Source organism: Lolium rigidum, chromosome 6, assembly GCF_022539505.1.
Source record: "Lolium rigidum isolate FL_2022 chromosome 6, APGP_CSIRO_Lrig_0.1, whole genome shotgun sequence".
NCBI classification, from domain to species: Eukaryota; Viridiplantae; Streptophyta; class Magnoliopsida; order Poales; family Poaceae; genus Lolium; species Lolium rigidum.
This window is the reverse complement of record NC_061513.1, coordinates 85,671,288-85,681,012: the sequence shown is the minus strand read 5'-3', so window position 1 is coordinate 85,681,012 and position 9,725 is coordinate 85,671,288.

Genomic DNA, 9,725 nt, shown 5'->3' with positions numbered 1-9,725 from the left:
TGTAGGCCGCCGCCCCCACACGCTCCCGCAGGCCGCGCTGCGCTCTGCCGACGGAGGACCGAGCCGCCACCGCCGCCTCACCACAGGGGCTTTGCCCCGCGGCGTCCTCGGTGACGGCGGCGGAGGAGGGGGGCCTGTGGGGGAGGGGAGGAGGGCGGAGTGGAGGGGAACTCCCCGGGGATGGCGGGCGGCGCCGCCGCCTCGGGGGAGAGGTTAGGTCGCTGCAAGCAGTTAGCTCCATCCTACCTCTCCGGCCCTTATATGCTCTATCCTACAACTCTCTTTAGGACTCTGAGTACTGCACCTGAGCTGAAATGGGCGTCTCCTCCAAAAACGGGTATTATCACCATTAAAAAATAAAAAACGATTTGGTTATATTTTATTGCTGGAGATGCCAGCGAATTAACCATACCTTATGAGAGTGCGTCATTTTGCCACACAGGCTCCGATAAGCCCTTTTAAAAAAAAACATCAATAAATTCAAATTTAAAGCCTCAGAAAATTTCAAGAGAAATATCAGCATGCACTCAATGATTTATTCTACTCGTGTGTTAATATTTAATACAAAATACTTGTATTCTATCCTTGGCACAAATGACAAAAATGCAATCCGAGAGCATAAACAGTGCAACTTTAGATCTTTTAAATTTGTCCAAAATAAATAAATTCTGCGCGTAAAATACAAGGTACTTCACATTAAATTTTGCCTGGTAGTCTACTTAGTTGACTACATCCAGATATTTTTGTTGGAGTTTTTCGAAACTATGAAATCAAGTTTTCAATTTAAAAAATAAAACGGGCTCAAGGCAGCCTGGGCTCTAATAGTACTTTTCATACCATATGATGCCTTCTAAATCCACTGTATACGATAGAAGGTCCGTTTAAATGCTAGCTGTGCATAACTTTGAACGAACGCAGCGAATTAATGTTCCATGCTCGGACATCCCGTACGTGCATGTTTTCTCCGCTGGATTCAACATGTTCTGTGCTTTATGATTCGTGCTTAAAATTTCCATTCAATTTCATCATGTATTAGGAATCTGAAACGTATTTGGTATTCAACAAAACCGATTGATTATGTGCATGGGACAAAGTCATTCTCACCTTTGAACCTCTGGTGAAAACTTTTATAGAGGAGGCCTTTGGTTACATTGATTCTGATTCCTTTCTAGATGGACTTAACTTTGGACCTTTGGTGACACGATCGATGAACGCTCATCATGATTAGTTCTAAGAGCATCTCCAGTCGCGTCCCCCAAACTGCGCCGGATTGGCGTTTAGGGGACGTGTTTTGTTCGTGCCGCGTTTGGGAGATGTCGCTCCCCACTCGTGCCCCCCAAACAAAATTTCGAAAATTTTAAACTTGAGCGAGATTCGATTAAATTCATCCAAACTTGGCATATATTACATAGATTCGAACGAGATTCGACTAAATTTAAACTAAACCTAGTCTAGAAGTACTTGCGGCGGCCGGAGGCGTCATAGTACTGGTGGAAGTTGTACATGCCATTGGTGACGACCTCCTGCTTGACGTGCTCATCGGGCTCATCGACGGGCTCGTCCTTCACCAGGTCGCTTGGTCCTGCCTCGCCGTCGTCGGTTAGGTCCAGAAGCGGCTTGCCGGTGTCGCGGATGGACATGGCGATCGCGGTGTCGAGGTCGACCCTCCAGGCGTCCTTGTCGTTCAGCGACTCCAAGTACGCCGCTCGCAGCCTTGGGCAGTCCTCGGGGTCATCGCTGCTGGCGTTGAGCCGTTGCTGCCGCTCGTACTCCGCCAGCCGCACCGCCTTCGCCGCTTCCTCGTCGTCCTGCTCCTCCTTCACCTCCGGCTTCGGGATAAGGAGGGCGCCGCCGCGCCTCTCTTGCTGACGACGGCTGCCGCTGACGCTGCCGCCGCGCCTCGGATTGACGGGCATCGTCGGATCCTCTTCACCACGTGAATGGGGACGGTGTAGGGCGCGGAGCGGTACGACAAGGACAACGTCGATCGGGCCGGTCCTGAGGAGGACGAGTACGTCCTCCTCGGCTGCCATTGCGCTGCGGGAGACGGTGGTGGTGAGGACGGCGCCTCCAACCTTGGAGTGCCATTGTGGATGCCGTCGATAACGTTATGCAGGGTGCGCCCCGGAACGCCCCAGAACAGGGCACGCCCTTCCCTGTTCCAGCTGTTCGGCCAGCCGATGAGACCGGTGGTGCTACGTATCTCCATGTCGTACTTCACCTGAAAGTAGGTGCCCCACCAGGCGTCATTGTTTTTGGCCACCCAGGTCGGATCGGTCCGCCCCTCAGCGTCGAGTTCAGCCCGCCGGGCCCTGATGGCATCCTTCCGGCGCTCCGTGCCCGACGTCGGCGGCAGCGGGACGCCTATGCCGTTCACGGCCATCTTTCAACCGCCGCTGCTTGGCAGGCGCATGTCCGACGGGACGGGATATCCCGCGCGGTACAGCCCCCATGCCTCCTTCAGGGTGAGGTTGCCGTGGCCGAAGCCGTTCGCCGCAGCGATCTTGCGGGACAACAACGACATTGCTTGGAACGGCGAGGAGAAGATCTGGGGCGGCGAGGAGAAGATTTCGGAGCGGTGAGAGATTGGGATGAACCGCAGGGCCTCTTAATGTACAACTGACGGCAGGCGAAGCGGCAGCGGGTGGTTGCACGCAATAACACCGGCGCGGACGGCCACGCGGCCATGCACGACGAGACGCGTCCCTGCATCGCCTGGGAAAACTGGGACGCCATTAACGTTGGTTGACCTAAGGTAGGCGACGGGGTTTTAGGCTTCCAAGCCGCTGATGCGTCGGTCCCGCCACGCCTCGCCTCGCTTTTCATTGTGTCCGGCGTGCCCGGAGCGTCCCCCATGGGGCGGGGACGGCCTCGGGGCACTGGACACCGTATCGAGCCGCGCCGGATAAAAAACGGGTTTGAGGGACGTGGCTGTGAATGTTTTTTTATCTGGCGCGTCTCAAATCACTTTGGGGGACAGTTTGAGGGAGGCCAGTGAAGATGCTCTAACCGTCACATTATGGCACTTGAATGAATCTGTCATATTTGTATGACGAGTTGCTCGTATCATAATTATCCTTCTGGCACCGAGAGCCTGCCTGTTGTGTTGTGTGGACGGGCGCGCGGGCACTTGTTTATCAGAAGGAAACGTGCATGGAACGAGCGAGCATCCATTGACAGGGTCTGGACCATGCAATTTGTCACCTTCTCGTGGAATAATGGCAACAAGGTGCCGAGGTCAACTGAAGAGAGATTACTTTACCATAAGGGTGCCAAGTCGTGAGTTCAAAAAATAAAAAAGGGCGCCAAGTCGTGGCTGAACGAGCAGCAGTACACACAACAGGCCGAGGCTTTTCCCAGCAGTGGTATCTCCTAGCTCGTTTCTTCCTTTCTTCGACGTCGTGCCACCCCTGCACGCCATCATTCACGAGTGCCCGCCGTCGGCGTTGGAGGTAGGGCATGGCCTCCGCTGATGCCATGTCAGATGGAGGCGAGGAAATGGCCTCTCTCCCGGTCACCGACGACCTCCTAGCGGAGATCTTCCTCCGGCTGCCCACCGCAGCCGACCTCATTCGTGCCTCCGCCGTCTGCGCCTCCTTCGGCCGCCTCATCACCACGCGGTCCTTCATCCGGCGCTTCCGCAAGCTCCACGTTCCGCCCCTCCTCGGCTTCATCGACGAGGAACAAATCTTCCACCCTGCCGCCCCGCCTCACCCCTCCGCGGCGGCAGCTAGTGCAACCGCACTCGTGGCCGACTTCTCCTGCTCCTTCCTCCCCACCCCAGCTCGCGCTCGCGTCTGGGTCTACCGGGACAGCCGCGACGGCCGTATCCTGCTCGACACCGACGAGGCCGCCGTCTTCAAGGAGATGGCGGTATGCGACCCCTTGCATAGGCGATACATCCTGCTTCCCCCCCTCCCCGACGACCTGGCTGCTTCCGTGGAGGACCCGCTAGCTGTAGAGGCCTTCCTCGTTCCTCCGAGCGACGAAGAGGAGGAGGAGGCTGCTAAAAATGTTTTGAATAAGTACGAGGTGGCCACAGGGCAACGCCTAAGCCCTGAAAAATGCCCCTTGTTGTTAGAAAACAAATGTACTGAGCCACAAGGCCAGGTGGTGGCAACCATTTTGGACATACAGACTGTGGGTTTCGAGGAGAAATACCTTGGTCTACCAGTTCCCGAAGGATGTATGGAAGATGGCAAATTTCAGCCAGTCAAGGAGAAAATCAAAAAGCGTGTCTCCGACTATGCTAAAAAATATTCCTCTAGTGGAGCAAAAGATGTTCTCATTAAATCAGTGATACAATCCATTACTACCTACTCCATGAGTGTGTTCAAATTTTCAGAGGGACTTTGTGAAGATCTTATGAAATTGACAAGACACTTCTAGTGGGGTGATGAAAATGAGAGGAGAAGAATGCATTGGATGAGCTGGGATAAAGTTACGAGAAGAAAAGGGCAGGGCGGAATGGGTTTCAGAGATCTCCATTTGTTCAATCAAGCATTGTTGGCAAGACAGGCTTGGAGACTCGTTGCTTTTCCAGATAGCTTATGTGCAAGGTTACTAAAAGAAAAATACTACCCAAATGGAGAGTTAACAAATACTACTTTTATTAGGAACCCATCTCCCTGTTGGCAAGGTATCATGTATGGCCTCGAGCTCCTGAAAAAGGGCATATTATGGCGTATCGGAAACGGGAAGAAAGTTAGGATTTGGAGAGATAATTGGATCCCAAGGGGAGACATGAAAGTCACTGCAAACTTGACAAACTCAAGATTTAGACGAGTAGATAAGCTTATAAATCACGAGGACCGATCTTGGAAGGAAGATTTGGTAAGGAAAATTTGTATGCCCCATGATGCCGAGGAAATAATCAAAATTTGCTTGCCAAGAATTGACGAGGATGATTTCATATCTTGGATCCCAGAAAAACATGGCATGTTTACAGTGAAGAGTGCCTATAATCTGGCCCTTGATCTCAGATCCAATAATCCACCAAACTCAAGTGGAAATCTGAATGGGGTTAGAAGTCTATGGAATAATATTTGGAGTGCAAATGTACCTTCCAAAGTAAAGATATTCACCTGGAAGTTGGCTACTAACAGCCTAGTTGTTCAGGTAAACAGAAGTAGAAGACTCCCCAATGTCTTGCCCACTTGCAGTATCTATGGAATGGAGGAAGAAACTGGGTACCATGCGACTATGAATTGCACAAAGGCAAAGGCTCTAAGGCAAGGTTTGTCTAAAATCTGGGAACTACCACATGAGTCTGAACTAGTCTTTACAGGGAATGAATGGGTCCTGGTCTTGCTAGATAAACTTCCCAAAGAGATGAGGGACAAACTAATGTTCATCTGGTGGAGAGCGTGGCATCACAGGAACAATATAATTTTCAGCGATGGTAAAGCTTCTATCCAAAACTCGATCAATTTTCTACAGAGTTATTTAGCTACCTTGCAGAAGTTAAAGAAAGGATAGCTTGTAATGGATAGAAAAGGAAAAGGAAAATTAGACCAGAAGCAAATCATTGGTGACAAGGTCCAAAATGCGATGCAAGTGCAAGGGAAAACCCACCTGATGGATGGATAAAATGCAATGTCGATGCAAGTTTTTTAAAGGAAGAAAGGAATGGTGTCTGGGGTGTGGTTCTACGGGACCACATGGGTAACATTCTACTATCATCTTGGGATATCATCACTCACTGCCAATCAGCGGCAATGGGAGAAGCTATTGCATGCCTTGAAGGTTTGAGATTGGGAATTGCAAATTGTACTTCAAATCTTATCATTGAGACAGATTGTGCTTCAGCTATGGAGTCGTTTAGAAAGGATAGCAGCGACCGATCTGAGGTGTGTTTCATAGCGAAGGAATTCAACGCGCTGAGACCACCATCGACAAATTGTTATCTCTAAAGTGAGCAATAACTGTAATAATGTTGCTCATGGTTTATGCCAACTTAGTCGTAATGTGTTGTGTCGTGGAGTGTTACAAGGTGCGGTGACGACCTGCGTGTCGAAAGCGGCCTTGGATGATTGTAATTTAAACAATATTTTCTGATTAATACACAACACATTTAAAAAAAAAATCTCACTACGAGTGGTTCAGATAGGGTATACGAGCATGCACAATGGTTATGTATTAGCAATGCCACCTAGGAAATTGATGATCTGTAGGAGAGAGAAATTGAAAAAAGAGGTTTGTCTTCTCTTCGCTGGCAGTAGAACTCCTCGGTCAAGATGGAGCCCTCCCGCGAGCCGTGTGGCATCTGTGCCCCCTTCCCTTTGACGTTATATCCTCCTACGGTGGTGGGAGACGGAGCTGCGGGGTGCACTGCTGGTAGGCGCCAAGCTTTTGCTGAGCGCAAAGAAGGAGGATAAGGGGCGCGTGGCGGAGAAGATGAATAGTGGGGGAGAGAAAAATGGTACCCTACGCACGCCACACTGACCCCTATTTATGACCGTAAGGGACAGGGAAGTGGGGATCATGGGTTCTTCTGCGCCACCACGATCCCGAACGTTTCCTTTTTCTGCGGGAAACCGTCCCCTACGTCACCATTTGGGCATCCCAACTGTCACATGCCACACAAAATCATGCGGAAAATCAAGGCGCCAATGTCATGATGGCGTGCGGCCCATTAGGTAAAATCGTTGCCAGACCCGCACATGGAACATGCCTACATGCTTGCCACCACGAGGACCACGTCGTGCCCACCGGCTTGCTCCCTCCAACCGCCCCTAGACGGGAAGCCTCGGCCGGTTGCGCTAGCTGGCAGCAGGGACGGAGCCAGGATCGAAACATGAGGGGGCGAACTGTGTTGTGAACTTCATGAGGGGGCAGACATGGATAAATCACCATGAAAAATCAGTTTAAGTGCCTACTATTCTTCACAAAATGCCCCCCCTCGTCCCCCCTTGTCTCCGTCCCTGGCTGGTTGCCGCGTGCCGCCATCCGTCCACACCCCGCCGACCGCCCGTAGCTGGTGTCCGCACCCCAAGGCGTCTGTCGACAGATTACGATAGCACATCAGATAAGCTATCTCACATTTCTTCCATATTACTCACAATGCGATGGAGTAGAGGTACCATTTATAGATGCCCATGCTAAGATTCTTATTTATTGCTAAATTTTTAGAAAGAAATTAAATTGCTAAGATTATTATTTATTGCTAAAATTTTAGAAAGAAATTAAATTCCTAAGATTCTTATATAAATTTAATTTCTTTTTAAAATTTATGATTCTTATTTATTGCTAGGGATAACAATAAGAGATAATGTATTGTATCATTTATATTTAGTGTCTTCCCTCGATGACGTGGACTGCTAAGAGAATATGAGTCTTCCCTACCATTGTACATGCCCCTAGCAACAATCTCTCTCACCACATATTTATGGATATGTCATTATACTAGAGATAAGACACCCATTATACATCATATTTTATAGTTATATCTAGATTATGTGGCATGATTAAGAAAAGACGGTCTTATCAACTATTGTTCTTTCCCTAAGATTTTCTATATTAGTTATATCTTTGTTTAGATACGCGTGTTTTAATGTGTAGATACATAGAAATCTAGATAAATCTGAAACGATTAATATGAAGCAGATTGTTTAGGAGAGATTTATTTTAGATGTCAAAGAAAAGAAAGGATTTATTTTGTATCGTGTACCTCCATATGTCCATATTATTTGATTATGACCTACCTTTGGCAAATTTTGATGCACCCGTTTAATACCTGCCATCGAACAAAAGCTCTATATAACGGGAACCAAAAGATTTCTTTGCTAATAGTAGGTCACAACAGCAGGGAACTACGAGTAAGAGATATAGAGCAGAAATGAAGAACACACCCATCATTTTCGCTTTCGCTCTAGCCACCGCCATCCTCTTTGCCGGCGGCAGCCAAGCATGCACGGGTTCCCCGTCCATGGCCGTCGAGGACGCGTGCCACAGGGCCACCACCGGAATTAACGAGACGTACTCGCAATGCATGAATATCCTGCAGGCGGCGCCTCGGGAGGCCGAGGTCACCGTCTACGCCGTCGTCGCCGCCGGGAAATGGGCGTTTACTGAGTACGCCGCCTTGAGGACGGAAGGCGGCGAGGATCCGAAGAACCAGTCGCTCCCAGCCGAGCTGAAGGATGCGTACAACGGCTGCCTGAGCGACTACGGCGCCACCAAAGCCGCGCTCGGCGCCGCGCTGCGGAAGATGGACACCTGCGATCTGAAGACGTGTTCCGGCGATTTCGACGCGGCCCTCTCCGGCCTTGAGAAGTGCCGCGTCAGGTTGGAGGATTTGCAGAACGTCGGCGCGACGGGTTTGTTGTACGAGTCTGTGCTGGCTGACAAGGGCAGGACCACGCTCGCGTACTCCCTGACGCGCCTGGCTGCCAACTAGCTCATGTCGCCGATGTTTTTATTTCTTTGCTTTGCCCGGCCTGCTTTAGCCGTACCGTTGGATAATTGATTTGTCGAGGAATAGTAATATTTAATTGATTTGAGCCGTGTGCCCTTGTTGGAAAGAAAGGGAATAGGTGTCTTCGGCCGAGGTGCCGTGACTGTGGGGAAAGGGCCGTACCCTTCTATGTATGCGTTGTTTTCTGTTGCAAAATAACAGTGTTGGATCGATTCATTCAGTAATCATGCTCGCCGATGTGATTTCGCTGATGTAGGGCGCCTACAATGCTAGAAATGTCACGTTTTATCTTAGCAGTCCATGTTATCTAGACAAAACCATGAATATAGATCATTATCTTTTGTTGTCATGTCTTGCAAGTAATGTAAATTAATTATTATATTTGGTAGAAAATTGTGTTTCTGAGAGATATACAGTACAATGGATAAATTAGCCTCCCCTTATGCCCGTTATTTTATAGTGTGTAATCTCTTAGTTAAGGCAAGATAACTTTCTTGTTATTCAATCTTTCTTCTCTAATTAAGAAAATTGTGTTTGCATGGTTTTGTTTGCCACCCCATGGGAGATCGGGAGGAACTCTTGTAGAGATTAATACAAATACATTGGTGGTTAATAGGGTGGATAGTGGAGACTATTGTGTGAAGTTGTCCATTACTTCGAAAATAGACGGGTTTCATTGCTTGCTTGTGTCGGTGTATGGTGCGGCACAAGATAAGAATAATATGAGTTTCTAGCTGAGTTAGTTAGGACTTGTGAATCGGAAACGATACCAATACTTTTGGCTGGGGATTTTAATATTTTGAGAAAATCGGAGGACAAGAGTAATGATAACTTTAATCCTTGCTGGCCATTCATTTTTAATGCGATCATTGAGAATCTAAATTTACGAGAAATTGCTATGTCAGGTCGCCAATTCACTTGGGCAAGTAGAAGAGAAACTCCGACATACGAAAAATTGGATAGGGTTCTTGCTCGCGTCGAATGGGAACAAAAATTTCTGTTGGTCACCGTACGGGCTTTGTCTCGCTCTGGATTGGACCATACCCCACTTTTGATTGATGCGGGGATTCAGGCACATACGGGTAACAAGCCGTGTTTTTCGTTTGAGTTGGCTTGGTTAGAGCATGAAGGGTTTTATGAGCTCATTGCAAATGAATGGGAAGCCGGCCATATTGGAAAAATCCCAATTCAAACATGGCAAAACAAAATTAGGCATTTGCGCCGATTTTTACGGGGTTGGGCAAAAAAAGTAAGTGGTAAATATAAGAGGGAGAAGGAGCGCTTATTCAACATTATAGACTCGCTGGAC